Source organism: Passer domesticus, chromosome 2 (assembly GCF_036417665.1).
Source record: "Passer domesticus isolate bPasDom1 chromosome 2, bPasDom1.hap1, whole genome shotgun sequence".
NCBI lineage: Eukaryota > Metazoa > Chordata > Aves > Passeriformes > Passeridae > Passer > Passer domesticus.
Window position 1 is genome coordinate 50,441,285 of NC_087475.1, and position 24,315 is coordinate 50,465,599.

Below are 24,315 nucleotides of genomic sequence, written 5' to 3' on the forward strand. Positions count from 1 at the left end.
GGCAGATAATGGTGTTGAAATGTAGCTGTCATTTCCAAATGGAAAGATTTGAAAATAAATCTTTACTTATCTGTCAGGATGGTTTAGATGAAAGGAGAGAATAATTTTTGCTTCTTCCATAAGTGAAGACCTGAGGAGGTCCAAGCTCTTAGTTTTTTAGTCTATTCTAAGAATGTAGCATTAGAAAGCTAACTTCTTTAGCAATTAGATGGTTTAGCCACATGGAAAGTCATTTGTATCTTGAATAATGGATTGCAAGTTCAGGCCCTGAAGACCACCATAGCTATTTTATTTGATTCAGCCAGCAATGCCACATTTTATAGACCATATGTCATAATCCAGGTCTCTTTCACAACTGCATGTGGCTAGATAAAGCACTGTGTAACGTCTGAATAAAGATAGAGAAGGAAACAGATTACCAAAGATACATACTTGATATCATAACAGTTCATAAATTTTTTAAATCAACAGCTTTAAAACCAAGAAGATTTTATGTTCTCAATATAATATTATAATAGAGGGATATTAGAGTTCATTTGCTTACTTTAGGGTGTTAGGATAAATAAACCAAATTAATTTCATTTGCTATTTATCATACCTGGAGGCAAAATGTGCCTCTGGCCAAGCATTCAAAGTTTAGGCCTGTTGCATTATTTAGAAAGCATTAAGCGACAGTTTTAAAGCCAACTTCTAAACCTATAACCCATACATTTAACTGAGGGAATAGCAATTTTGCGGCAGAGACAAAATGGATGCAGACTTTATATCCTTTAGTGAAACATCCCTTTTTGTCCTACCACTGTAACTTCAGCATTATGATTCAGTATCAAATTTCTATTTTAAAGAAACACTCATCCTCACAGTGTAGATGATGTGGTCATTACATCTATTCAGTAATTTCTATTCTTGTTGATAATTTGTGTCCCTGTCACTTCTCATGCATCATACACTCCTGAAAAGACAATTATTTTTATCCCTGGTAATCTATTTATTGGAGGTCTTCAAAGATATCAGTAGACTGTTTTTCAACTATTATTTTCCCTGTTTACAGAGAAATTCAGCAGACAAATAAGAATGTATGGATGCTCTTAGGAGTATTCCACATGGTACTGGATACTTTTCTATGCAACTGAATACTATTCTAGATCTTTTAATATGACTACAGTGAGAATTTAGACATTTAACACACTTACAGACACATATTTCCTCACACTCTCATATAAGTAATCTGAAACATGCTGAAGATACGTACTTGCAGAGGACACAGGCTAGGTCATAAGAAACTAGAAGAGGTACTTCGCTTTCAGATTTGCTTAAATTGACTTGGACAAGTCATATAGGGGAAAAACCTCACCAGTTTTTCTGTGTTTGATATGATTTTGAACAATCTTTTTGCAAAGTAATTCTTACAGTAAGACGACCACCTTGCAGCATGGGCACTGAACAAGGCAGGATCTACTAACATTTTTTTCCTTGTTTGTAGGGGTTAGTATAGCCTCTTTTATGATTCAGCATTCTTTACTAGCTTATAAAAATCACCTGCTTGCTCTTCTTTCTCCTGACAGAATGCAGCACAAGCAACCTGTTAATATATAGATACAATTACAATTACAATTTTGAAAGCATCAATAGCAATGCTGCCAAGTATTATTAATTAGGAGGTACCACAGATTATGTTGGCCGTACGGACTCTTAGAAATGAAAGCCAAAGTGGAACTACAACAGCAGTGGGCAAGAACATTCTTGTGCCCATGGACTCAAAAATCCCTGGATACCAATAGGAATAACAATGAGGAACACCATCTGCTGAAATAATCTCTTTATACATGCTTGGCAGACCTGCAAAAAAGGAGGAGGAAGGAAGGGGTGTGAAGAGTTTCTAGCCAAAATTTGCAGCTAGATAAAGGTGAGGACAGCAGATGTTGTCAGCACTTCACTCATGGGGCTTTGTTTGCCCAGCCACTATTTTTTTGTAGGAATGAGAAAACATCATTAAAAAGTCCCACTGAAATAAGCCTGGTACTTTTCAGCAGTCAGGTGTTAACAACACACAAATACATGCTGCTGTGAAATAAATTTAGATCCTAAAAGAACCCAGCTGTAATAATTGAGATGGAACGAATGTCTTTTGTGATTTCGCCAGGGTAGGGTAAACTAAATGCTTTGCGAAGAAGAGAAGGGATATTTTCTCCGAGAAGCATGGAAGTTCAGACCTCCATCATTTTAAACATTAGTCCTTGGAACACTGATAGGTGAGTTCACAAGTACCTAGCAGAGATTTGTCAGCTGAAAAACAAAATAAAACTCCTATTGAACATCTTTTCAAGTACCAGAGACATAAAGCAGATTTACAGAGCACCATACAGTTTTACAAAGGATTTAAAAGGAACACACAACACTGAACCTGTACCCTCGTAAACATGTTTTTTTCCATTAGCAGTAAAAATCTACAAACTTTGGGCTGACCTGATAGCTCAGGGTCTAACTAGTTATTGGCCTTGCCTTAGCCAAAGCTGACCTTAGTTTGCTTTAATGACTGTGTTGCGGTCAGTGGACTCATGCCTCTCCCTTTATAACTTCATTTGCAGAGGTACTGCATGAGGCAAAGGCCTGACAAATCTTGGTAGTCATTTTGGGGCAAGCAACAGCCCTTCATGTTAGATGGAGCAGATGGAAGCTTCTGTTCAGCTTTCATATTTCTTGCTGGAAAATATGTGAAATAATACCAAGGAGACCCAAACAATTTGTAGTCTATTAGTGATGAGGCATCTCTGTATTAATTTGAACAATGAACATATATTTTTGTCACATAATTAATTGTTAAGACTGTTAACATATTAATTTGACTAAGAGTAAGTGCTTAGTTTCAAGTATACATGTTCCTCTCTGCTCAAAACAACACTTGCAGTATATCAAGCCCATTTACTACCAATTTTATGCCCTCCTGGAACAGCACTTTAAAGACAATTACGAACATGTGAGTACATTTCTGCTGAATTAGCCAGAGAATGCAACATGAGTTTTATGTTAGAATTATGCTGGTATGCTGACTTTATGTCAGCTATAGAAAGACAGATAACATGGGATAAAACTTTGTGTTAATAGCACAAACTCTACATACTAGAAGTTTTGCATTAATTTGAGTCAGCACTGAGAAATTATATGGGATCAGCACTTTTCTCCTTGAGCTGCAACATTTTGATCTGGTACTGGAGCCTGAAGACAGGCTTTCCTTTATCCTAAATTTGTGGCCTTAGAAATTCTGATGTTGCTCTTTTGACTGATATCCTATTGTCGTGGTTTGGCCCGGAAGTGAGTTTCTGGAAAAGTCTAGGTCAAACCAATCAGTGGCCAGATTTGAAATTGGCATCTGGTATGGCCACTGAGGATCTGGATACACCTCTGAGAACACACAGGGGTTAAAAGCAGAGCATTCCCACAAGAACTTCCTCTCTGACCCGGCAGCAGGTGAGCTGGTCTGACCTCCTCCCCTGCCCAGCTGCGTCTGGGTGGGAGAGGGGGAGGCCATGCGGCCTGAGGGGGGAAGGCCAGAGGCTCCTGCAGGAGGAGAACATGGGATGTTTGGGCACCCACCCTGGGAGAGAATGGCAGAGACTGTGCTGGCTTGGAATGTGATATCTCGTGCTGGCACCACGGCCAGGAGGAGAAGCGGGGTGGGGCAAGGTGCCCAGCCGCTGGGAGACCGGGCTGAGCTTTTAACCCTTTTAGTGTTGAAACAATGGAAGCTGTAAAAACACTGATCTTCCCCAGCTGTTAGTTTAGAGGGGACGGAGGATGGGAAAGAAGAAGAGGTTCAAGTAGGTGAAGAAAATACCAGGAGATGAGAGTGCCCCAGATGGAAGAGATGATTGGAGTGGCTTTGGCTGGACTTTTCTCTTACATAGCCACGGGTGAAACCAATTTCTTCTGATAATGCAGAGACTGCGGCCTTGGGTGAGGCGGTTGGCCGTGGGCCAGGAATGATAAGGCTGCGAGGAGAAGTAGAGAGAACAGAGACTGAGGGGGAGGGTGTGGTGGAGCCCTCTGCCTTCAGCGAAGGATCTCTGTTCCCGAGACCCAGGCCCCAGGAAAGTAAAAATATGGGGGGGGACAGGTGTCCCAAATGGTGAGAGGTGGCCATTTCTTGGAACTGGGCGACAAAGCATTCTTAAAAGGGCCTAAGGAGCAGTCTAGATCTGTGGACAGTGGTGAGAGCACAGAACATGGAAGGAAGATGGTCACCACGGCAGATTTTCTACAGGCGGCTGCCGCGTGTGACATGGAAGCACAGGAGGTTCCACTGTGTTTCCTGGGGAAGCCCATGGTGCAAGAGGGAGACTTCTCTCTCTTGATGACCTGGGGGGGGAGCTTGTGTGAAAGAGGGTATTAGACTGAGAATCGATGTATTAGAGGGGATTTGAATGTTAGAGAGCTGGGGGAAGGAGGAGTGTTTTGGGAGTGTTTCATTGTGGATTGTTGTGTGTGGTTTTTTTTTTTTTTTTTTCTTTTTCCCTTATGTTTGTGTGTTGTAGATTATTAAAGTGTTGTGTTTTCCCTCCATCCCCAATTGGGAGCCTGCTTTGTTCTGTTTCCGGGTCACATCTCACAGCAACCATTTTGGAAATATACCCTTCATGGGGGCCCTGGCATTGTGCCAAGGTCAACCCATGACACTTATCTTACTCCTTTTCAATTCATGTAGGCGCTAGGATGTTCATATGACAGAGAATGCTCCTTTAGATTCAATAAGTAGGGGATATTTTGATGAATATGCTGATTCTTTATCTCCTCAGGGCTGTTGTTGGTCACCTTATCTTCCCTTCTTTCTCTCCTCTCCTCTCCCAACTGTGTTTATCATTCTCCTTGATTTTCTCCTTTCTGGCTTTGTTTCTCACTACTTATCTCTTGGTTGTCTCTCCCTTTCTCTTGCCTTCCCTGCTTTTTGATGAGTCTCTCTGCTCTGGCTTTCCTACAACCCACTCCCCCCCTCCTTGCTGCTCCCTCTTCATTTGCAAGCTCTGCAGACTGCTCCTCTGCACTCCTTTGCCAAGGAGCACAGTGATGGACTGGCATGCTGTTTCCTGCTTGGAATGAGACCTTCATGTTTATGGAAATAATTGCTGTGTGGATGGCTTTGCTTTGACTACAAAGCTGTAAGTGGTGCTAGTAGTTTAGCATTTTCAATTTCCACTAAGGGAGCAAATGGGAGGTAAATAATGGCATTTACATAATGAATAAAAATCCATTGGAATTTTATTATATTCAACAAGTACCTGAGGAAAAAATGTGTGTGGTTATTTGAGAGAGGTCAGGTTGTCAATATAAAAATGCATTCATTTGAAATTAAAACCCAAGGAGACCAATAATAAAAATATAAGAAAAAAGAAGATATTGTGGAGTAGGGAAGAAACTCTCAGTTTGTAAAAAGCAGACAAATCTCTCTTACCTGTCATGGGATGGAAATTACTTTGAGAAAAGAGGTTGAAAAATAAAAAATCAAATCCACTGGAAACAAATTAAAACTGTATTAGATTAGAGGGGGATAATGACCTTGTAAAAGCTGTAGTTACCCTATTCACAGTGCTACTGGATGTACTGCTTTATCACAGGATGACTTTTGGTTATCTCCTTAAAGAAAACTGATGACTTTGATCCAGCCTGTAAAGCAAAGTTAAAACATGCAAGAAACTAACATAAACTACAAGAAAAATTAGATATTGTGGTTGCTCCAGCCAGAGCTAAAAGGAATTCTTTCTACTTGGCAATTGTATCACAAGAGAAAAATGGCATTTTAGGATTGGTAATATATCCAGAGGGCTAACAGGGTGAGATTGCCACAGTTGCAGCAGAGAACAATAAAATAATGCAATGCCATCTGAAAATGTAAAATAGAAAAGATCTTTATAGAGGGCAAGCCTTTCTTAATATGAAAAAAGATTATATGTCCCAAGGGGATAATTTCATACTTTGTCTGTGGCTGCCAAAGGGAACTCTAATTTCTTCCATTCCTTCCCTTAGCAGTCAGTCAGCTTTCAAATCACCCCTCCCCTTTCCTGGGCTGTTTAATCCAGATTATAACTAGAGAATTTTACTGCTGCTTTATCTCAGGCTTCAGTATGAGATGTGCATGGACTTGCTTCTGCATCTTCCTGTTCTACCAGATCTCAGAGACCCAAAGAAGACACCTAAATGAGGAGCCATTGCTTTCCATTGCAGTCTGGTAGAAATACCAACAGTAACAAAGGTGACTCAGCTATTAAACTGGCTAAATCAATTTCAGAATTTCTCTGTGAGAAACTACAGGGGACATGTATTCTAATTATTGCTCCAAATTGGTTGAAATTAGGACAAATTGATTGAAATTAAGAGGACCTGAGATAAACATAATCCTGTGCCGTTCTGTTAAAACAGCAATTCCTCTCAGGGATTTTTCATCCCAGCCTGCTGGGAGATGTAGGTTCACACAACATGAAAACCAGAGGGATGTGTTGTCTTAGGATCCAATTCAAAGCACGTTGAAGTAAACGAGCTTTGATTGATTCCAGTGGGCTTTAGCTTCTGTTTCCCTGTGGGCTGGCTGCAGAGGTGAGCCATCCTCTTTCTCTTGGAGTGAGTGAGGTGTGATGGCCTGCCCAACTGTCAGGCATTGTCTGCTGCAGCTGACACCCCTTGTCATGGGTAAAATGTGTTTCTTTATGAATTTTGTGCTTGCATGTTCTGTTTGCTTTCGTGTTGTACTTACACTCCTGCCCTAATCTTCGGCAGCATCTACATGCTGGGTGAACTGTTTGAATTTTCTACTGACCTTTCACAAAGGCAGGAGGAGGCTGCACTGCTGCATCCATGCTGACAGCTTCAGCACGGCTTTTACATCTGCTGTCATCTTGCAAACTACTTTTCATGACTCTTCAAAAAAAGAAACCCTAATGACATGCCTTATTCAAAACCAAATTCTCCTGGTGTGGTTCACAACTGGTTTACTGAGCTTGTATAAAACCTTATGCATGTGGAATGCATAGTAGAAGAAGAAAAGGGAGATGGAAAAGGAAATGCTTCACTAGTTTATTCCTCCCCAGTCTTTTAATTTCAGAATGAGAGCACTATTTAAATGCCAGATCTGATCAACTACAGAGCCACAGAGGTGAAAAGAGATAAGTTAATCTGCAAATCATTTTTTTCTAAGGAAAACTTGGCAACATACATTATTGTTACTTGTTCTGTGCTCAGGTTTCTAGTTAGGCTGAGGCTCTGTCTTTTCACAGATAAAATTTATATTGGCACAGTACAGCAAAAATCTCTCAGCCACTTCAGCAAAGACATATAAGATAAGGTTGTTTGCCATCCTCATCATGAGCAGGTTCTGCTCTGGTACTTAGCAACATTTTCACACACAGTGATTTTTCAAGCTTGAAAAATGCTCTTTTTATGTATTTTTGTGCAGAGTGTTTTTTTAGTAGAAGTCTCTACGTTTTTAAGAGAGTAAACTGTAACAATCAGAGCTTTACCAGCTCTGTAATTTGAAGTAACAAGCATTTAGCAATAGCAGTGATTCATGTAGCTTTGACACAGAAAAGAAAATAACTGGAACTCAAGAAATATGGATAATACCAAGCACCGTGCAATGTTAAATAGAAATATTTGAGCTAGCAAAGGCACCAGGAAACTGAATCATAACTCTGTTAGTGTGGTACATTTCCTAACCTAATACCTCCTGATGACAAGCACAAATGAAACAGCCCAGAGAGATTTATGGGCCTGCAAATTTACTTTAGTTCAGGTATAGAATATATATATGGTTATGGGAAGTGCAGTTTTGATTGAACTTTTTATCAAATTCAGGCTACAGTAGGAGTTTTCTGCTTGCATACAGGCTGTTATGTTGACTCCCTTCTAACTTAATTTTACCTTGCCATTTGTAAGTGTCCCTACCTGCAGTCTTTCCCTTCTCTATCACTCAGTCTCATCATAGCCCCAGGCTGTTTGTCCCATTTCTGCAATTTTTAATAAAAGTGAAAATCTCCTTGTCTGAACAATTCTTTTCTCCCCATTTAAACAACCAGGACCGCCTCCTGAGCCCACAGCCATGCAGTAACATTTTGAGCACTTCCCTTTTAGCAACACTGAATCTCAAGTGCTCAGGCTTTTTGCCAGATTTTGTTTTAATCCAGCTGCTCACCTATGGTTCTACTACACCCAGATCCCTTTTCCTTGCCCCTCAACGTGCCTCAGTGTCAGGGCATGTCTACCTGCTCTGTTACATTTTTCCTTTGGGACACTCATTCCCAATGTGACTCTTCTTATCCAGATGCCAAATGAGCTTGCAGGTTTTTTTTTCCCCCACAGTAGACTTTAATTTCCTTCTTCTGTATTATCTCTTCCACTTTTACCCTCAACCTCTTGCCTTGACAAACACACTATTTCAATCCTCACTTTCAGTCCCACTTTTCCCACAGCCTGCAATACAAGTTTCCACAATCTTCAACCTTGCATCTCATCCCATGCCCCACACCCTGTTTCCATGTGCCATTCCATGGTCACCCCTACCTTCCAATACTATTTTAACCTCTTGGTTTATGAACAAATTAGAGTATTTTTCCAGATTTCTTGGGCCCAGCAAGAAAGTTGCTACCAAGCACACAGGAGAGAAAAGACCTCTAAGATCCTAAACCTAGACTTGGCACGATAAGATCACAACTATGATTTGATGCATAGTTTTGTTCAACACATGATAGATCTGCTACAGCTGGGATTTTGGGAGGCTTTATCCTGAAATATATATGAAGAGGATATCTCTGGAACACAAGCTAACTGTGGCATTTCAAAGGCCAAAGCTGAGCAGCTTTTTGGAGAAAAGGCACTTGCCTGCCAAAACACACAAATGCACACTTGCACGATGGGTCTTCTAACAGAAAAAAAAAAACAGGCTGAATTTTTTAACATGAGCAAAAGAAATATATTTTTCCATTCCATTACTGTTAACAAATAATTTACATGTTGATTTAAAAATAAATAAATTTGTTGAGCAGAAACAGGCTTTCAGCTTGGAAAATTTGAGTTAAAACAGCTCTATCAAGGAAGACGTTTAAGACTTAATAATTTTAAAAGTTTTATAGGAAGCATAAGGCATACTGATTGCTAACTGACAATAATAACCCAAAATCAACTACTTTTCTGAATTTTTGAAATTATCATCTCTCTCTCTAAAGGTATACAACAATCTGATAACAAAGTGTGAAAGGCACACTTAAGTTCAAGGCTTTTAGAAATGACTGAGAGGCACAGGTTGAAGCAGAAAGTAACATTTTCCTTGTATGAGTATTGATGAAGTAGATAAACCACATACAGAGTTTAATCTGGAAGTCTAGAGATGTTCAAATTACTTTGAAGACAAAAATGAAAAATAGAAAACAAAATACCGTTCCAATGCCTGTTCATTGATTTAAGCATTTTAGGTGCCAGTAGGAATAATAACAATGAAAACCATCTGCTGATCTCTGCAGCTAATTCTTTATCTATGCTTGAAAGACATGTGCAGAGATGGGAAGCTGTGTAGACAAAACAAGTTGTATATGGCAGTTGTTTGCAGGGTTCTACTCACAGGAATCCAGTTGCCATGTAGTTAAGAGCTTTCCCAGGACTGGAGATCAGATTCTTGTGCAATGACTGTCATCAAGGTAATGACACATTTCTTGTGGTTTAATTCATAAACCAGTAGTTAAAAATAAGATTCTGAAAAGTATAAGGGTTTAAAAAAGGACATTGAAATAATGATTTAATATATACTGACCTAAAAGTAAATTGATGAATAAACAGAAAATTGATAGAGGATATACCAGATTTTTTTTTCCTCCTGTGAAAAATTCCATAAATCCCTGACATCAGCTGGCATCTTTTTATTGTGTGCCCTGCCTCAATCCAAACCAGGCTCTTGCAAGCTCATAGCAGTTCTGATTTCTAAATATTTGTCACAAAGCATTCAGAATATTTAGGAATGGTCTATTTGTGCTCACATGAAAATATATTTGACCGTAGCGTGGGGAGAAGGGTGCTCTACAAACCAAAGGGAAATAAAAACTGAGGATGATTTTGTGTGGGTGGCAGAGGTAAGCCTTACACCACTCCCACATAGATATTCACAGGTTGAATAGACACTGCTGAATAGGTTAACAGCTCCTATTCACCACCACTAATCACAAAGTGGCATTGTGCATTAATAAATGTAATTCAGTCACACAAGACCACAGGCTTGACACAGAACTGGCACTGGAGGCACTCAGGACTTCTCTGAGCTTGAGACAGTTTTAGCAATAGTCAAGGGACTAGTGCCTGATTTTAGCTTTTGGGAAGGCAGCTTTCTGTGTGGTAAAGATCCAACAGACCTAGATAGCCACTGTGTGATGCACAACAGCCCTTCATGTTCACAGGAGCTGCTGAAGGATTTGGGGGGATGCTTAGTGAGTAAAATTTGGTCTTGTTAACAAAACATGTAAAAACAGCCACAGCTGGACCCCAAGATCAAGGAGGAATGTATCCTTACCACCACTGTAGTTCTCCTCCTGAAGAGTGCAGGATGTCCAGGACTCACAGAATCATGGAATGGCTTAGGTTGGAAGGGATCCTAAAGATCACCTAATTCCACCCCTCCACTAAGGGCAGGGATACCATGCACTAGGTCATGGACCTTCTGCCTCCAAGCACACCGCTCTGCTTGAGGACAGCTGAGCTATTTGCTGTAAGGTCCATAGGGACACTGCAAGAGTGAGCATAGCTCCAGGAAAAAGGGTAAATGTTACTAAGCTGTCTTTTAAAATAATTTTAAGGGCATTACTGGGGAGGTTTTTCCATATAACCTCAGACTATAATGGCCAATAGTACTGGAATTGACTGAGCAACTATTAGGTGTATTTTGGTTTGATTGTTGTAATTTTTATTATTTTATCAATAAACATGTATTCTAACAACATATATGCATGTATTTATGCATGTATATAAAGCGTTCTCTTTTGTTCCCAGCAAGATTTCAAACATAACAGTAGCAGGGATGTTTTCCCACATCCTTCAAAGAGGAAATAACAGTGACAGGTAGGCACATACAGATCTTTTAGTGACAAGCATAGTATTTTTCATATTATAACTACAATCAAGAACACAGTTGGCTTCCTACAGGGACAGATCAGTGCTTTTGCACTGCAACCAAGCAATTCCAAAAGATTTCTCTTAAATCATAACTATTAGGCGCAAGATGTGAGCTGAAATTATTGTAGATTCTGAGATCAAATCACAGGTAAGACTTGGTGCAACTGGTTATTTCTAAAACACCGCACCTCTTTATATGCTAATGCTTTTATGGCTGCATACATCTCTATCTATCATGTCCATAGTGCCAGATTCTGGATCCAGCCTGAAACCTACCTGTGGTCTGGGAAAAGCAGAAACCACTCTCTTCCCATCAGAGGAAAGAGAGAAGGAAGCTTAGGTTCATCCTTAAAGAAGAAAAGCTCCTTTTCACAGTACATGTATTTTTAGCCACTGAGTCAGGTCAAGGACTATTTTTGTACAATAGTCAAATTCCTTCCACTTGGTACAACCAAAAGATATCGGACTCCACTTCTCAGTAACTGAGGAGTTATAGTACTTTCTTCAAGTGCTCTGAGGTCACTCTACACACTGACCAGCAGAATATATAAGAATAAAAGGTGTCAATGAAAAATTCACACAACTACAATCCCTATGAGCATGCCTCTTTGCTCATTTATCCTTCCTACTTTCCCAGGTGTTGTAACAAGAGGCACCCTGAAATTACGGCTGTGGGCCTTTTGTTTGGACCTTGCAAGTCAGATTTGGCTTGGAACCAAGCACTACAAACTGAAACAACTGGTCCAAGGCTTGTGTTGTTGCCTGATGCATTTACCTCTCTACATTGCAGCTCCCTGCTTGGTGACTCAGAGCAAGTTCTCTAGGTGGCTACGTTGGTTGTCTTGTTGGCTTTTCAGCTGTATTTTTGTCACCAGTAAATAATCTTGAAGATTATCTGGAGAGGAAGCCAACAGAGACACTTTTCTGCTATTGCTGTAAAATAGGCCTTGAGAAATGTCTCCTTTGCAAAACCAATGATACTCCTCAGAGATTAAAGAGCCAATCTGTCCCAGATCATTACTGTCCTAGATCAGTCCTTTAACAGGTCTCTGATGATGGAAGAGATTTCCATAATAGAAAGCAGCGGAAGTGGCAAGAAGAGCACTCATTAACAAGCAGAACTTTGGGATTCTTTTGGGCAGAGACAGGGGCAAGTCATGATGCCTACTAAATAAAGTAAGCACAAGCCTGTCACTTGTCCCAGCCCTGCCTGAGCAGATCTGTGTGTATTTCAGCATTCTTCTTCTACAAATCCCTTTCAAGTGTGCTCAATATTCAGTAAAGAGACTATGCACATCTGCTGTTCCAAGAAGCAAGTTTAATTGCTGATGGGATTTTTTCCCACTAGCATTTCAACCCATCTGCATGTTGCGATTACTGAAGCCTAATTTTGTTTTTGTCTACTTCAACCTTTTCAAGTGATATTCATTAATCCCATCTATGGCATCTCTAACATGTGGGAAATCTGCCTAGAGTAATTACAAAGTATTTCCTCTGCACTTAGTTCTCATATAAGAGCATGTGAAGATAATGAAGGCTGATTGTAGTGTCATCATTCCATTGAGGAAATGAATGATGCTGTTCAAATAACAGCTGGCTTGTTACATAAAAGAAATGACAGATCAGAATAATAAAGACAAACTCCCCTTTGACAGATCTTTCTAATTTGAAAGTCTCAAATAATTGTCTGGAATCCTAGAAGTACAGAACATAGTGCAAAAAAAGCCCTTAAATTTGCTCTCTGTATGGTTGTGTATATACCCACCCATACACACATATATATATATTTGTGCATTTCTACATATATATATTGGGCATATAGTAAAGACATATAGTATTTTTTATTATTTTTGCATTTTATATGGCAGTGAGAGAATAAGACCACCAAGAATCATATTTTTTAATCTGGAATATCCATGACAGAAAATAAAATATAATTTAGGAAAATTACCTTTTTTTAGTTTATTGACCTGAATAGGGCAGCCGGGAATGTGAATAATATGTATGATAATTAAAGGCGCAATGACATTTTCACCATACAATAATAATTTACACAAGAGTGCTATTATAAAAACATTGTGAGGCCCTAATCTCCAGCAGGTATACATATGTGTATATATATATATATATAAAACAACAGAGGTTTTTCTGTTTTATAGATACTTAAATACAGTGTTTATATAAATATCACATATATAGGCATCATATACAGATATATATACATAGGTAAATTCAAATAAAAAAACTTAAGTTGATGAATGGTCTGTTTCAAAGTGCCCACTGCTCCACAGATACAATTTCCAGTGCTCAGCTCATACTCTGTGGAGTCAAAGGCTAATTTCACTGTGTCTTTCTGCCCGAGTGTGTTCCTAGATACTCTTTCAGTCTAAACCTGAGAGTCTGACTCCTTTTAGAAGGAAGAGATAACATCATACCGCACTATCAGAATACAACACTTGATTTCTAGCTGGAGTTTGAAGTAAAGGCTAATAACCAAATGTGATATGTTTCAGGTCTGAGAATTTCCTTGAATGATCCAAGGGAAATGTCAATGTGTGACCACAAATGATACAGAAGATAAAATTAAAACTAGTAAAAATGTTAGGGTGAAACAAGGCACAATGATGAAGCCTTTGAGAACAGACTTTCTCAGCAATGCCAGCTATATTCCTAAACTAGATAAAGGAGGCTTTGGAAAAAATTCTTCACATAGTCCCATTTTATGTTTTCAAGCTGTCATAAAGTGGGCTCTTGGGAACCGCAATTAAGATGGACCCAAAGAAAAGAATTACAGAACAATCCCAGTCCTTCAAGTAGTATTTGCTGGGATGAAGACCAAGGGTGAAGTTTATCCCAACCTGTCTGGGCAACATGTTCCACTGCTTGATTGTCCTAATAAAACACTCCATATTTTGTATTTATGCATCAATATTTGCCAATGGGGTAGCATAAGCTAAAATCAATGCTTAGAGCTTTAAAAAAAGAAAACCAAGTAGAACATTAAATCCTGTTAAAGAAGGCAATAAAGTTGTTTAAATTGAGTGTATACAATGTCTTCATGAAATTCTAGCTTCAGGAAATGTTGGAACAAAAATGTAACTAGATTTAATTACATTTTTATTATTATTCATAAATGAAGAAATAGGGATCTATATTGCCATAGCAACCAAATGCCATGAGTTTTTTCTGTATAAATTTGAAAATGTAGTGCTTTCACATGAAATTAAAACCAGAGCCCAGAAGCACAAAAAGTATTAAACTAGTACATTTATAATAGGAAACTGTTAATTTTCTGACCAATTGGTTTTTGCTCCAAATTAAAAGATTGTTGAAAAGGATATTTAACACTGAACACAATTTTTGAAAAGTAACCTTTCACTCCATAACTAAAAATTATATCAGAGTCCAATTTTTCTCTAAGAATCACACATGTAGCTTTGTAGAAATAACAGTTCCTTGTTAGCTCAGGGCATAGCTCCTTTTTAAAGAAATGATTGTGTAGACAGAGGTGTAATCTATGCTGCACATGAAAGCTGATTCTGCCTCTTGAAAATGTAGCTTCTAAAGAAGTTGTTAATTACAGAATTAGTGAATAGATTTAGGGAAAGGCTTTTACTGAAAGTCATTTCATCCAGCAAAGGGCTATCTTTGTGCATTTAGCACTGGATTCAGCAGTCCTGAGTTGTGGACCCCTGCACATACTGAAAGCCCTCTGACCTGAATAGCTCTTATTACCAAACTAAGCCCAATTGCAAATTTAAGGCAGTAGAGTTTGAAGCCAAAATCAGAGGGAAAGTACTCTGCAATCTTTTAGCTGGTGGACAGCATTTGCATTTAGCATTTCAGTATCCCCTTTGAATTCATACATCACATTAAACTGAGTTCTTAATGGTTACTCAAAATGTCATTTCATTAGCAGCAGACTCCTTTCAGCTCTTATGAAAGTATCTAAGCAAGACTCTAATAAAAAGCTCTTCTACTGCTTATTCTTTTCAAGTCTGAATCTTAAACTTTGCTGCTTTTATTAAAAATCACAGCAGACTTTAAGAAATTGGGGGCTTTCAGGAAGAGATAAAAGTAGGTAATTTTAATTCAAAGTTTTTCACCTGACCTGCTCTTCTTGATGTCACTGAAAGTTTACCAGACTGAAATGTGGCATAACTTATGCAAAAGCACTGAGTTGACTCCGTTTTTTAGTGGATTCTCCCAGATGACCAGGGGTCTCACCTAAGCACATTTTTAATTTTTAATAACCAGGACAGACCACATGTTCTTTTCTCCACTGATTTGACAAGGGTAGCAATTTTAGATTATATCTTGACTGTCATATTAAAAATTCATAATTGAGTTGTGAGAGTGAATAATTATATCAAGACCAAGAGAATCAAGGAGATAGATGTGACACATTTAATTTATCGATAATTTATTTCTTTTTAAAGTCTTTTGCAATAAAAAAATTACTGCCATTTCAGATCTATCATTTAAAAGTTCTTTGAAATTTTATGCATTTGTCCTCATGACATTTTTTTCCCTTCTACACATTTTATTTATATGGTAATTGATGCCAAGTGGCCTTATCGTCAATGTCACTGGCAATTTTGACTGATGAGATCACCCACTGCTGTTTTTTCAGCAGCCCATTCCTATCAGTTACAGAGCAGCCACTGCTTGCAGGATATTTCCAATTGACCAAGTTTACCAAAGCATTCCCTCTTTCAACTAGCAATCCATCTGGGCATACCTAACTTCCAGGGAAAAAGAAATTAGTGTTATGTGTATTGCTAAATTGGTAATTGCTACCATTTCTGCATGGGACTCAACAAGCATGGAAAAGGTGGGGTAGAAAGAGAGAAGAAAAACTTTCTTTAAATTACTTTAATTTTGGACCACAGATGTATCTTAGGGTTACTTCTTGATATAAAGCTATAATTGGACATAGACTTTTGAAACTTCCAATAAAATTTTCGAAGAGTCTTAAGGGAATGGAATACTCTCAGCTAAATTGAACCAGAAATAAGATATTTGATTCTTTTTGTTCAATGAAATGTATTAATTAAACCTCAAACTATGTAAATATGTCTGGTTTAGGTACGAAAACAAGGAAACCTTAGATCTGAAATCAAATGTCCAGTTTTCACCTTATATGAAAGATAAAGTGATTTTTTTACTTTGAATATCCCTAGACACTTTTAGTCCTGCCCTTGATTATTTCCTTCTCTGTTTTCCAGAGTCTGAGCACATTTTGCCTAATTCACATCTACATTCTTAGTACATAGCATAGCTACAATATTGCCACAGCAAGCACAATCCAGGACTGTCCCTGTCCACACTAAATACTGGAAGCACTATGGCCAAGGTCCAGCTTGACCAATCTGGCCTTTGGTATCCTGGGCATTTTTAACAACACAACATTTACAAGGGGATCAGCAAACTCAGGGTTCCTTGCAGCTTGTCACAGCACTCTGCCTGCAGTAAGAGCAACAAATCATTTTAAATTAGTGCAGATGGGAATTGCAGCTCCTCGGTCCGTGCATGCAAAGTATCAGTTCACTCGTACTTCTCCTCATGGAAGAAGCTGTATTATGTGCACTGCCGGAGTGCACATCGCTATGACTCAGTCTGGGCACCTAACCTGAGTGCTCCAGACTCACAGAGGGCAAGATTGTACCCTTAAGATGGCAGCGGGACACCGCTATACTTACTTTTTTTGTGTTAGCTGGTTCAAGTGGCACCTCCTCAGACCCTACTCACCCCAGATTCACCACATGTAAGGAGGCTAGTCACAAATCTGGGGGAAGAATCCAACCTCTGAACTACTGCAGCAATATTTGTTTCTTTACCTAGAGATTAACCAAGCCTTCTACACAACAGCTGAATCCTATAGCACTCATCAGAAGACTACTCAGGTCCCAACCTTCTTGAAAACTTTAATTATTTTACCAGCAGTCATTAGCTGCTGGGTTTTTTTATCAAAAGGTTAAAGCATCTAATCCACTAAGGGATGAAAGAGAGCAGAGCCTATCCAGGGAATTTTGGCCTCCTGATTTGAATGTGATAAGGCCGAAAAGGCAAACGAGATAAGTATGAACTTCAGGAATTAACACAGCAAAGCAAATCATCCCTGAAATCCAGATACATCCAGACTGAAATCCAGTCAGCCTGACTTACAGACATAGCAAGCCAATGAACAATTTCTAGCAAAACAGCCTTCCAAAATGAGAGTTGAAGTTCCTACAGACTTAATGAAGACAGGGAGATAACTTTGAAGGACTCAGAGGAAATTCCTGTAACACTAAATTTTATCCCCTAAGCTAGACAGTCAGGGAAGCAGTGGGTCTCCTCTTCCTATGCATTTATTTCTTCTCACAAGATAAATTAATGTATGCAAGATGTGCAGCACTCATTTCCCTCTTGAGCCTGGGCTTGAAGTGCAACTACTAGATGAACATTGGGAAAACATGAAGTTGTCTATAAATTTAGCACATACATATGGGATTCTACTATGGGTGGCATGGTGGAGGATGGGAATAGGAATAACTCAGTCTGTTGATGTAGTGCTGAAGAATAGAATAGAATAGAATAGAATAGAATAGAATAGAATAGAATAGAATAGAATAGAATAGAATAGAATAGAATAGAATAATCTTAGTTGGTAGGCATCTACAACAATCATCTAGTCCAACTGCCTGACCAAAAATTAAAGCAGGTTGTTAAGGGCATTGTCCAAATGCATTTTGAACACTGACAGGCTGCAGGTATCAAACATTTCTTCAGACAGTCTGTTCTAGTGTTTTAGCCCTGTCTCTATAAAGAAATAGTTCCTTACATCATGTCTGAACCTCCTCCGACACAGCTGTGAACAATTCCCATGGTGAATGTCGTGGCTTATTTCCTTTGCAGTATCCAAGGAGGAATATGTTCTGCTAAACTTCATCTAAGGGGTTTTTGCATGAAATTTTTCAGCTTCCTACATGTCTGCATACCTACCCTTTATACACATGCATACAGAAACACCTACAGGGTACCAAGTATATACTTGGTATATACTTAGATCTTTGAGGGGATTATGCAATTCTAACATGCGTAGGCTGTATGAAAACAAAGGGTACTAGCTTAAATAGAAAAGAATTAGGCAGAGTAAGTTCTAGAGAGTTAGCAGACTATTAGTATCAGGTCTTCTCTTTTTTTACTAATTTTGAAATGAAAAAAACCCCAAATAATTCAAATGAAATTTTGAAATAAGATGTCCTTTCAAACAAATAATACCAAGCTTTTTGGATGGTGCTTGACAATGATTCTCTTTTTTCACCACTTGCTTTTTTTAGCGTTTTAAATTTGCCAGTGAAAGTAGCACTTTGAGGAATTTCTCACAAAAAGCAACAGAAATTAAAAAATGAGAATGTAATTAAGGGGCGCATAAATATCAAGTCGAAAGAGGGAAAGAGCCACAATTATTATATTCTTCTTCACCCATTGATTATGTCATCAAAGATAATTTCTGTTTGCTTTCTTTCCTTCTGTGAAACATTAGAGAATGGAGCTTCTTGCTTGTGTCTAGTATATTTCACATATGAGCCATTAGTCTGGTGCTTCTGTTGTACTTCAGAACGATTTGGAACAAGCTGATTCCTTTTCCTGATACATAAGAATTTCCCCAGAGAGGTGTGATTAGATTGCAGAGGGTCAGTCATCACTTACTTTATCCAGGTATTTGGAAGTTTGAATGACTAAAAAGACTGACAGACTTAAACTATGTTTGGGGTATAGCCAGTTAAGCAGGGACTTAACCTCCCCCCGCCCAGATTTTTAACAACTTTTCATCTCTGTATTTAACAGAGTCAAATGTGCTTTGTATTAAAAAAAGAGTAACCAGATCTACGCTGGAGAACATCAGTGTATGACAAATCTCATTGATCTAACACTCTAAATTCAAATTAAATTTTAATTTATTTTTCAAACTTTCTGAAAATACAGTCTAAACATATTCTTTAAAAAGTTACATTAGACACCCACTCAGAGTCTTAGCAATGAAAGTTCAAGAGAATGAGTGGTTTCTAAATAATAGGAGATACATTAATAATGAGACAGAAAGGAATCTTAGATGACTTGTGCAAGTCAGGTCTAAGATAAATTCTGGCAACTAAAAAACTTTATTCAAGCAGTGCTGGAGAAGTATTGGATAAGGTTTTATGATTTTAATTGTGTGTTCTTTTTTTTGTAGCTAGTCTTTCACTTTTAAAAAATCTGTTTTGATTTTGAAGCAATGGAGCACATGTTCTTGAAACTCTATATAAAATTGTTAAAGAATCTATGGTTCTGTATCTACATAAGTGTCTCAATCAACCTAAAACATCATTGTACTCAAACCCCATCAAAATCAACTGCAAGTTTCAGCAGAAACTGGAAAAAATTACTCTTCCACTGTTTTTTAAATCCATGCTTATAGCAAACCCACATCTTATTCCATATTAGTAGCAAAACCAAATATGATTTCTTGATTAGATGGTTTTCTTGATGCAAAGATACAGATAGAAAGTCAACATGCTGAAACAATCAAAAATTAGGCAAAACAAGCCACCTGAAAATAGAGGTTTAACATTGCTACAGTGTCTGAAAACATGATCACACTGACACCAATCTGTAAATTCTGCACATTTCTAGGCATTAATACTAGGTTAATTTTCAGTCCAATACAATTCATAATATGAAGTTATGCTTCCTATTTGTGCTTCAGTTTAAAGCCAAGTAGCTCCTCTTCTTGGAAAGCTCCAAAAGTGAAAAATAAATTCTTCACATTTTTCCTTCTCTTCATTTATCTCAGAAAATGTCATATGGCTTCATATTAAAGTTCCTGCCTTAAGGCTATCACATTGCTTATCCATCCTCAAAAAAATCTCATGTCCTCAGCTAAAAATCTGATTAAACATAATGAAGCAGAAATCAATCCATTTATGAAGTACAGAGACATTTTTTAGGATAAAACACCATACGTCATGGTGCTGTGCCAAACAATATTTTCAGCTGTTACTTTGAAAATTCCTTTTTTTTACAATCACAGAAGAATCTTTGTCAGAAGAATACCCTGAAGACCATCTCATCCGAAAGCAAATTGAAATCCAGATGTGGTCTGACAAATGTCAGACAAAGGGGTACAGACACTCTGAGGTCTCCTGCTCATTCTCTCACCAGCATGGCCCAGATGGGCAGCCTTCACTGCCACACAGACAGGGCGCTGGCTCGTGACCATTTTGCTGTCTATGAGGACCTCAGGCCCTTCTCATCAAAGCTGTGACCCAACCAGTCAGTTCCCAGGCTGCACTGCTCAACGTGGTTGTTGTGCTCCAGCTCCAGAATCTAGTATCCATCTTTAAATGAATTTCTAAAGGTCCCTGTCACCCCATTCCTTCAGGTGTCAAGGACCCTAAAAATGGCAGAAGTTCTCACCAGCCATTTACTCCAAGTGTGTGTCTACCTTTAATTTGTTGAGGGTGTGTTCCTTAATGTAGTCCAGATTGGTCATGAAGAGCACTGGGCCCCATAACAAACCCAGCAAATACCTTATTCCACTGGCTACCTGTTAAACTTTGAACCATTGGCTCCTTGAGCCTAACATTTAGTTCAACCAGCACCCGTGCCACAAATCTGTAGACCCCTTGACTTGTTTCTAGCACTCATTCCTTCTCCCAGCAATAGATAACTCAGAAAGAGTATGACTGCAAAACTTGCCTCTGTTCTTTTTATTTCAAACATATCTGAAGTTGTCTTTAGCCATTGTTATGCAACAGGACCTAACTTGGAGCATCAGATTTCCTCATTGAATTCCTTGGCTTGTATGTTTATGTGTAATGTCAGTTTTTTGAGGTACAGTTCCACTCAATCAAAAACTACATTTGATGTAGTAATTCCTGGAAATGAAATTCTGCATTACATGCTGTTAATGAGAAATCAAATGAGGTGAGAAGGATCATGCCTTACAGCGTTAGAAGTCAATTACATGGAGGACACAGAGAAATTATTTAGTTAAATTAAGAACCCTTTTGGCCTCCTGTCATTATAAGCCCAAAATCAAGTGAAATAAAAAAAAATTCTTCCTTTTCTTTAATATCAGCACTGCATTATTCTTGATGAAATCTAGAGAAAAGTTATCATTTGGTTATGAAAAAAAATTGAGTTTTTCTTATATTTCTGATGCAAACAGAGGCAATCATAAACCTGAGAAAAACTTTTAAGGGTTCTCACACAATCCTCTGCATTATTGAGTGCATGTCTTAACCCAGCTATAGTCCCTAGAAGCTGTGGATGCCCCGCTCTTGGAAATGTTTGAGACCAGTTTGGATGGGACTTTGACCAACGTGGTCTAGTGGAAGTGTCCCTGCCCATGGTGGGGGGGCTGGAACTGGGTGATCTTCAAGGTCCATTCCAACCCAAACCATTCAAGGATTCTATGATACAGAGACCAAAATGGAAAGGAATGTAGTTCTCCTGCTAGCATTGTCCAAAAGGACACATTCCCAGTTAAGCTAAGTATCAGCAGCACAGTGGTCATACAGAACCATAGAACTATTAAGGCTGTAAAAGACCTTTGGGATCACCTAGCCCAGCCATGAAATCGTCACCACATCCATATTCACCATTAAGCCATATCCTCAAGTGCCCTATCCACATATGTTTTTTGAACACTTCCAGGAATGGTGCTTCCACCACTTCCCTGTTTTGTCTGTTCCAATGATCTACAATGCCTTCCATGAAAAAAAAAATCCTAAAATCTAGTATAAACCCCCCCAGCACAACTTGAGGCCATTTCCTCTCATCCTGACACTTGTTACCTGGGAGAAGAGACTGACACCCATCTCACTGCAAGCTCCTTTCAGGTAGTTGTAGAGAGCAACACAACATGAAACCAGCTTAGCTGTACTTGCATCTACACATTATTGTTGCAACATTTGGTACTTGACTCATGCTATCAACATCTCACACAAAAATCATATTATTATTATTAAATGCATTTTGATCAAAATATAAAGGCCTTCCCCATTTCCATTTCTCCTTGCTTGTGTGCTTTCATGATAGGTCCTTTTGTCTTCTTTCAGAAAAGTTTAGTGCACAGTATATTATTTGCTAAATTTATGGACTTGGTCTTAGCCTTTGTGAAACTGAAATTTCATCTCGGCTGCAGCATCCCTTGTCTACCAACATAATCACAGATGTGCTGCCTTAATGTTCTGTTGATACTGGGAAAATGAAAGCAATGACCTTTGTGTTAATTGGTTAGCCCACAGAAGCTACTAAGACTGAAAGTGTGGAACTGTACAGGGCAGTAGATAACATATTCTACCCATAACTTATGTTAATTATGGGCTAAAAAAATGTTGCCTTATAATTATTTTAGCCATATAGTTCCTTTATTTAGGAAGTAAATATCTTTAGAATTCCTTTATTTTAGTTGGGATAGGCATATATTACCTTTCTTTTTGTTTTTTTTTAACTTCAGGTGAACTCAAGCAGTAGAGACTGATCAGTGGATTGTGGAAATGGTGCTGAGTGATTCACTATGCTATTTTCTTCTTTTTCAAGGTACTCTAATGACACATTCCCTTTGTATTTTTTGATAACATAAAGAGTTAAGCCATTATCCATGTCATTTCAATAAAAAAACCTCCTCATAAACTTGCAAATTGGATCTTTTCAACATGCAAATTGTGCCTTTTCAAATACCTCAGCAGAGTATCTACCTGAACTATAACAATAAAATTGGAATACACTTCTAAATAAATACAATTGTCATATTCTCCAATCTCAGCACCTACTCTTACAATGAAAATGCCCAGCTCTAAATGCTGTTCTTCAACAAGTCACCAGTTCCTTAAACCTTTATAAATTACCATTTTGCTGTGAGAATATATTATATTCAAGTTATTACTTGAAGGGTTATTTGGCAGTGAAGCTAACAGAGAGGTTGTCAGGTGAGACTGATGCTGTCAACCTGAAAGCACAGTCATACAGCCAGTAAATACTGCACAGATACAGAGCTGAAACTGCAAGAGCTTCCACTGAAACAGGACCTATCAATCTGTCATGTCATCTCTGATTAAAAGATTTTGTGGGTAGGCATCTGCAAGTGCAGCAAAGATTTTCTAGAAAGGTAATGATGCAAAAATAAAAATGTGACTGATGTGTCTATCACAGAATGGTCAAGGCAGCAAACTTAGTTTCAGAGCTTGTTTATCTGCATGTTTCCATCTATCAGATGTTTTTTTGGTGGAAGTTGCCTGAGAGGCCTCTTCTGACTCACTAGTTCCTCAGAAAATACTTACTATATATGCCATCAATACATATTCTTCAAGTTCTCCATCTGTCACCTTTGTTGAAGAAAAAAAAATTAGTCTGGAAAGAACAGAGAACTCCTCCACTTTAATAAAATGTGGGAAAGAAAAACATATTTTCTGTTCTCTTTCTTGCTTTTCAGAAATTTGTCTTCATTGGGATTACATTTAGTCTTCTCTCCAAAAGAGGTCTTCTACTCCTAACCTTGGAGAGGACCCTTCAGGGAAATTAAACCCTAGAAACTTTTGCTCTAAATCTCAGAGCCCTGTGGGTGACTTGGAATAAATAGAGGGAAGATCAAAGGAGGATTAGAGGCTGCCTGTGAAGAACATGAACAGGAATGACAAAAGGAAAGGCTCTAGTGTTAGCTTAGTTATGTTCCCACCATGAAAATAACGAAGGCAAAAACCCCATCACCCTGTTCATATTTGTTGGATTCATTGCAATGAATCTAATACATTCTAATACAAGAATTCCCTGTGTACCTGTGTTACTGGTGTTCTGTTAATCTATATACCACTTAGGAAGAGACTCCTGCAGATCATTTTGTGTTATAAATGAGTACATCTTATGTCCCAAACTCAAAGAAGAGACAAGAGGAATTTCAAATGTTCTGTTAAATACTCTAACATCTTAAGATTTAGAAAAATACAGACATAAAACAAAGAGAAAAAACCAGACCTTCTCTCTGCTTGACTTTTCCTCTTTCTTCATTCACAGCTGTGTTTGCTCAAGCTTCCTGTGAGAAAGCACACAGAAAAGAAGATGATGGGGAGAAAAAGGATGAGGAGCTGTAATCAGGGCAGAAACTCGCACTTGGAACTGGGAAGTTCCTCCAGGCTGCCTAATGTAGAT

The 24,315-nt window shown here is 38.4% G+C and overlaps 1 long non-coding RNA gene across 3 annotated transcripts; it reads left to right on the plus strand.

The window, feature by feature from the left end:
- The first annotated feature begins 3,110 nt into the window (after positions 1 to 3,110).
- LOC135293898 (uncharacterized) lies at positions 3,111 to 24,315 on the plus strand. 3 transcript variants are annotated; one of them, XR_010356012.1, is made up of 5 exons: positions 3,111 to 3,468; positions 4,794 to 5,153; positions 6,109 to 6,244; positions 22,628 to 22,710; positions 24,181 to 24,315. It is a non-coding gene; the product is annotated as an uncharacterized LOC135293898 (long non-coding RNA). The 3 variants fall into 3 exon arrangements; XR_010356011.1 differs by lacking the exon at positions 3,111 to 3,468 and having other exon boundaries at positions 4,228 to 5,153; XR_010356013.1 differs by lacking the exons at positions 3,111 to 3,468; positions 22,628 to 22,710; positions 24,181 to 24,315 and adding an exon at positions 6,766 to 10,879 and having other exon boundaries at positions 4,228 to 5,153.